Source organism: Henckelia pumila, chromosome 2, assembly GCF_033568475.1.
Source record: "Henckelia pumila isolate YLH828 chromosome 2, ASM3356847v2, whole genome shotgun sequence".
Lineage (NCBI taxonomy): Eukaryota > Viridiplantae > Streptophyta > Magnoliopsida > Lamiales > Gesneriaceae > Henckelia > Henckelia pumila.
Genome location: NC_133121.1, coordinates 57,107,468 through 57,115,000, shown reverse-complemented (window position 1 = coordinate 57,115,000; position 7,533 = coordinate 57,107,468). Strand labels below are relative to the sequence as shown.

At 34.2% G+C, this 7,533-nt stretch overlaps 1 long non-coding RNA gene across 1 annotated transcript; it reads left to right on the top strand.

Moving 5' to 3' along the window:
* Positions 1–5,972: 5,972 nt before the first annotated feature.
* Positions 5,973–7,139, top strand: LOC140879672 (uncharacterized). The gene is made up of 3 exons (XR_012149482.1): positions 5,973–5,995; positions 6,190–6,288; positions 7,027–7,139. It is a non-coding gene; the product is annotated as an uncharacterized lncRNA (long non-coding RNA).
* Positions 7,140–7,533: the final 394 nt, after the last annotated feature.

Here is a 7,533-nt window from a genome sequence, read left to right as displayed (position 1 = left end):
ATCGTTCCATATCGAAAAATAAAATTTTTTAACTTCCGCTGCTCCGGGTATCACATCCGTGTGATCAAAGAACGTGTGTTCCAACAAAAGCATGCTTGCATATTCTTCAACCGTAGAATTAATCAATCACATGCGAGAAATTAAGTTCAAGCGGACTCAATCTACCCCGCTCACTTCTAGAAATAAAGTCCAGGATCGAGCGCACCATTGTGTGCAAGTCTCTGCCTCAATATTTTCAGGGGCTGCGCTCGATCTCAGAAAATCATGGGATCGAGCGCACCCTGGGATCAAAATTTTTCCAGAAAACTCAACATGCTTCCAATCTCAAAATCAACAATTCAACTCAATCTAATATCAAACTAACATTCTCAATTCTGAATTCAACAACATGCAATCAGCATACAAACTATCTTCGATAATCAATAATCATCAATCGAATTCGGTTCTAATATTCAATACTTCAAAATCAAATACAACCCATTCGAATTCTAACATGATTTCAAAACATAAACTAGATTGACATGCATTTCCAATTCTAATTCGAAGTCTCACTTCTAATCTTCAATCTCAATCTATCCTTGTCGTCTCTGACTCGGTCCTGCCCCACCTGTTGCCATGCACACATACAAAAATAAGACAACAGCCGGATAATCCGGTGAGAATACAATTCCTAGTAAAAGAGACAACATTCTATATCAAATAAACATATCAAACATGATATGCATCAATCCACCTCATATATCAACTTCAGATATAATTCAAGTAATTCATTCAAGTACTGAATTAAAATGATATGCATGTCTGTAAAACTTCTGGATTATCAGACTCAGATAATCAAATGGAATTCTTCTTTCATTCTTCGGTTTGGGATCCCGAGGTTAAAATATCCAACAATCACACCGACTACCCTCTCGAGGTGGACGAGGCATATTTTAATCCTCTAGACTCCGGAGCATTATAGAGAGTTATTTCCGCACATGTAGTAATTTGCCTACAAGGCCACTCAACTATAATCACCAGATCGTTTAATTCAAAATGAATAATCATTTGGCTCAATATGAATGCATATGTCATCTCATGCATTTAATCATAAATTCAATAACCAATTCACACTAGTAGAATTTCTGCATATTACTTCGCTACTTTTTACTTCAGAGATCATTATTGCCGAAGTAATACATAGTTATTTACTGCGGTTATAAAACTGACGAAGTAAAATGTAATTTTAGACTTCATCGATTAAAAAGAACGGGCTTCACTTACATTTTAAGTAACTTTTTACTTCATCAAATTTAATTTGATGAAGTAAAAAGGTGAAAATAATTATTAAAACTTACATCTTGTGAAGTAATAGGTTGATCCGTTTAAATTTCTCTATTTTCTCTTGATCCCCTTTCTCTCGATTTCCAATCGATCTCCAATTGCAAATCCATTTAGGCTTTTCCATTCTTTCCCTGCAGATCGATGTTTGCCGGCTGCCATCACTTCTGCCTGGTCTAGGGCTTCTGTGTGTATGGTGCATTGGGGTTTCTGAATATTTTGAAGGCAGCGGCGTTGTCCTTGCCAGTCCCGAGCCCAGGAATCCCTTGTAGTTCCCGTGGTTGAAGCAGTGCCATCTTCCTAACCTCTTTTTGATTTCAATTCCCTGAATCTGCGAGAATGGGAAGAGGCTCGTCGGAGACAAAATTGGTTCAGGAACTGATTTTAAATGCCGCCAGATCCGCCCTCCCTCAGCTGCTTGGTGTTGCTCGTCGGGCTCAGGCATCTCGACCGTAACCGTGCATTTCTTCCAAGAAACTCTGGAGAACAAGAAGAAAATCGCCAAGAATTTAGGCCGACCTCTCATACAAACTAATCCTTATGAGGCAACTTTTACCTCTGTTGTTTTTATTTTATTAACAGAAATTATCGAATTACTCCCATTTTGCATAATTTTGCCGCAAGATAGGTTTTAAGCATTTTTATGAGTTGAGACTTGACTGCTTCGGAAATTTTACTATGTTGATTTTAGGATGAAGTCCATTCAAGGTTTAAGTAGATGATTTTGATAAGTTTGATTTATATGATATCGTGGATAAGTATCAGGTTTACTGAACTTAGATAAAGATTTCAGAAGTGTGTTTTCTGAGATGCACTGCATTTGGGTGGGCAGATAATTGATCCAGAACCAGGGGAATTCGACCAACACCACTTAAATATACAATATTTCAAAATTTACGTATGATTCTAGAAAATAGATGGAATCACCCCCTCCCTGCTAGTCACTAGACCAATGTTTTGTATTCATTCCTGCTAGTGCCTTTGAGTTTAAATTTTTTTTGTGCTTTTGGGTATTTTGAAAAGTACTGGCATTTGATCTTCGAGTGTTGTTCCGCGATCACAGAATTCAATCTTTATGAGCGTCTTGGGGTAGACGATTTTTTTGATCGGTCTTCGATCAAGGAAGGGTACCAAGATGTTTTTGTGGATCATGTCAAATGGGTAGGTTGCTTGAAATGTGCCTTATTTGCTGCTAAAACATTTGCTATTGAATCAGTATATGGAAGAGCTTGAGTTGTGGCTCAATGGGCTGATCATGAAGACAAGATTCAAGAAGCTATTGGCGTATGCCCAGTGGACTGCATCTCGTAAGAATACCATCCATACCACTTTATCATATTTATAATTCTTGTTTAATAACATCTTTTCTTGATTTGATACAATTTTTTTATCTATATGAACTAATATCGCTTTTTGGTTCCTTGTAAATACTCATTTTTCATCTGAACAACAGGTTTGTGAAGAGGTCTGACCTGCCAGCCTTCGAATTTATAATCTTCCTCATTCCAAAGGAAAATGCAGATGATATGTTTGAGGAAATTGTGAAATTTCTTGTTTTGATGAGTATATTTAATTTTTTTTTCTTGAAATTGAGTTACACGTTTTCATTTGAGTAGATTGTGAACATTCGTCTTATCTCTTAGAATATTTGCAATGGGTTCCTTAATTTCTATTAAACGAACATGAAGCTATTTCGAGCATAGTCCAGTCTTTTTCCCTAAATTTAAGGACACGGTGATGGGCTTCTTTCTCTATTCCATGCTTTTCTTTTCTTTTTTTGGGTTTTTTTTCCATATCAGTTGAAGATCTGTCGATTTTGTGTTCTTGGGATGCAGTAATTTCTTCTGGTTTTGCTGTGTCGAACGTCTGGGATATGCAGGTCACCTAAGATGATTTTATTATAATTATTTTCATAGTATCCTTTTAATAAAGATGATCGTTGTTCAGTTGTTTATAGACTGCAGTGGCTTGCAAAGTCGATGTTTTGCTATCACTAATATGATTTTGGTGCGTCTAACCTAGCTTTTGTTTTAATCACTTTTTTTGTGTTTCGACAATGAACATTTGAAGTATCTCGAGACATTCAGAGAGTTCTATACTTTTGAAATCATAGAATGTCATCTCTCTTGGATGAGAATTCTTGAAACAAACATTAACTCACATTTTTGTTTGGATGAGAATCTTCTCCAGAATGCCTCCCCGGGTCTTGTATGAATATTTACTCTGATGAAGGAAATAATATCTTTGTTATATCAGTTGCTTTATATTTTTGAACTGTTGCAATCACTTGAGTTTGACTTCAAAGTTTTTTTGGCCAGGAGTCCATTTGTTTCTTTCGTATATGAGATGGGCTGGCGCCAAAACTTGAACACAAGTGGTTTTCCTGGTCCTGAAGAAGAGGTAACGTTTTGTTTCCACTTAATCGCAAGGGTGCAATAGTTTTCAAGATGAAGTCAAAAAAAATTTAAACTAATTTGATATTTATTTTGCTTCCAGATGAGGGGAAAAGAATTAAAGAAAAAGGTGGAATATTTCATGTTTAATTTAGTCAGCATATGAACATGCAGATAACATAGATTTTTTATATTGTTAAGTGGTATAATTTTATATCAGTGGATACTTAAATGTATCTGGTATCTGTAGTGTATGTGCTAAACTATTTAGATAGTCTGACTTCAGTATGTAAATTTAAAATGACAGTTAACTTTTCAATACACTGAGTCTTTTGAGTTTTTATATGAGAAAACATGTTATATTTCATGTCTTATGTTGATATGAGATGATTGAAGGTGTTTATGCATCAGAAACTCCCAAGGACAGCACAAGAACAATTCTGATATTTTTTTAGCAGAGTTCTGATCGCTCGATCGGGAAATTCTTACCGATCAAGCGAGGCTCCATTTATAAAAACAGAGTTCTGCTCGCTCGCTCGATGAATTCTTACCGATCGAGCGAGGCTTAAATTTTTTTAAAAAAAAATTCCTTTTCTTGGTTGATTACCTTGTATCAATTATGGATAATTGTTAATTGCCCTATAAGGTTAGATTTGCCCTATAATTGTTAATCGCTCGATGACAATGTATCTTTTCTCTATCTTCACTTTGATATCTCTAGTTATAGTTGACCACTTTGTTAGAAATTTTAAATTAATGCATAATGAGCAATTGATGCTGGTAGCTCAGATTAAATGGCTTGGAGAGTTGGAGTTGGCATGTTACTGTGTGATTCACATGAGTAAAATAATGAATAATCTTCTGATTGGTTACAATGCATGTTAATTTTAAAGCTCAATATATTAGGATTTTATTCCTCTTCCTCTGGACATGTTTGTATGTGTGAGTTACTAATATGTACTTAGCCTTAATTAATCAGTGGTCTTGTGCTGATAATGGTTTTAGAAAAGACAAATGATGTAGCTGATTGACGTTCTATGATTGGACCTACAGATGCAAACAAAGCTAAGATGACTCATCCAAAAAGGTGTGTTTTATGTGCTTTTGTTATCTCTCTTCTTTTTTATATGATTGTAGACAAATTTCATTCTCGTTCAAAATAAAATGAATCTGCATGAAATGTGTGCCATGCTCGAAAATGTGTTGATCGTGACTGTACCTTGAATATGATTATATAGGAATTTAAAAGAGAAGGAGAAGACACACAAGCTGGTTTCCGGGAATCATGGGTACGTTTTAAAAGAGAAGGAGAAGACACACATGAAAATGTGTGCCATGCTTGTCCATACTGCACTAACCCTTTTCACTGCACACGGTCTTTGCTTTGTTATATTTTGGGCTAAAACACATCAGATCTCGGAGGTATATATTAATGATCGAGTCTTGGTCTAATTTTTTTGTTGAATTTTCTAAAAAAAACAGATTCTTGATCTTTTTTCAGATGATCAAATGGAATAAAATTGGGGATTTCAAACCTGGCTGGTGAAGTAGATTTGGTCTCTGGATTAATAATGTCGATTACAAGCCTAACTCTTGTTAGGAGGAAAATATTTGAACTCTTCTTCTATACACATCATATGTACATTGCTTTTGTTGTTTTCTTCGTTTTACATGTTGGATTTCTTTATTCTTGCATAATGTTACCCGGTTTCTACCTCTTCTTGATTGATTGGTATCTGAGATTCTTACAATCTCAGCAAAGAGTTCGTCTGGTTTCTGCTCGTGTATTACCTTGACAAGCCATGGAACTGAACTTTTCCAAGGATCCAAGTGACGTATAATTCAGTATGCACATATAATGCTTTTTGATTACCTAACAGCGAAACTTTATTGTCCATTTTCTAATTTTTCATTCAATACCAGGCTTGAGTTATAAGACATCAAGCATTATCTTTGGGATAGTAATTTTTTTTGAGAAAATACGTGTGGATGTGTACACGTTTAGTTTTGAGAAAGTACGTATGGATATGTGCATATAATTTCGCGTTATTTTGGTGGATAGATAAAAATATGATCTATTTGCTGGACTCTACTACTAACAGATGTCGAGATGAGGAATGGAAAAAGATAGTGACAAAGTAGGTAGTAGATTATCTTGACGAATCAATTCTCTTATACATATGAAAAAAAAAAAAAAATTTGACTTTATCAAATGTAGTGGGGTCAAGATGTACAATGCTTCAAGAGGTATTCCTAAAGGGCCACTTTTTAAACAATTGACGGTATATGTTGTGATTACATATGAAAACACGAATGTGATTGCAATATTTTGATGGCGTTAAAGTACTGTACTATAGGGACTAGGGATGGTGTTTTAGTGTTATATTATATTTGAGAACTTTACTCATTTTCTTACCTAATTCAGTTTTTTTTTTTTCTAAACTTATTGCTGAAATATTTTTTTATTTCATTGTAGGGTAATATAAAACAAAGTGGTTCGGTTGAATGCGGATTTTGTGTGATGAAGTATATGAAAGATATAGTTGAATGTGAAAATCTACATTTGGATAAAATGGTGAGTTTCCTTTTCATTTTATGATTTGGTTTACGTGAAAATCTGTTTCCATCCTTTTTTGCTACTTAGTTGCTCATAAATGAATCTGAAGTTGGCATCTGTTTTGAAGTTGGCATTTATGGTAGGCTCTGTTTTGAAGTTGGCATTTTTGGCATTCTTCTTTCCAAACTTTCTGTCTTAGCACTGTTAGTGGTGAAAGGGTTTTATAATTATTTTTTAAACAACTCTTTTTCAGAGATATTGACATATTGTACTTGCTCGCTGGTTTATATCATATTTTCTCGTACGAAAAAGGCCATTATTCCATGCTGATAAATGTTGGAATCAAAATTGTCTGAGATTACTTGCGACTGCTCTATGATGTATGGATTATTGTTTCTAGTTTGGATTGGGTCAATGGTATTTCGTGCGACTGTTCTATGTTCTGGGCATTTGATTCTGCACTTATTGGCTATTTCTATGGTGGACAAGCTATGGTTCACTACATTGTTAACATCAATTGAGTGTGATTGTTTTCTTTAGCTAGCTATTGGAATTATTTGTGAAATGACAAATATATATGTATCCTTGATAGAGTACTATGTTTTCAATTTAGTAATGTTTTAATTTAATCATCTGTTGCAATGACAACCTGTGATCAGTACCTGCATATGTCGTTACCCTTATTTGTGAACTGGCAAATATGAATCCTCGATCTTAAATTTTATTCTAATGTATTTTATGTTTTTTACATTTCAGTATTCAGGATCCATCAGGAACCAATATTACGACCAAGCTCAATTTGACGAAATTAGAAGTGAATGGAGCGAATTCGTCTACTCCTATGTAGGTTCATAAATTGGTCATATGCATAATACTTTTATTGATGGATATACTTTTGGATGGATAATTTATCAATCTTTTGTAGAAATACTCGTGGATGCATAATTTTTTATTGATGGATGTACTTTTGGATGGATAATTTATCAATCTAATTAGTGTATTTTACGTTTCAGATATATATATATATATTAATGGTGTTATTGTATCTAATTAAAATTGTTTAATGTTGATTTAGTGATACATATATTTTTACTTCATCAATCAATGTAAAAGCCGAAGCCATATGTACTTTATTACTTCGTCAATTAATGAAACTGCTGTAGTAAGGGCATGTTTTTACTTCGCCAAGTTACATAACATTTGAAGTTAAATAGATCATTTACTTCATCACTCAATGTAAATACCGAAGTCATATATGTTCTA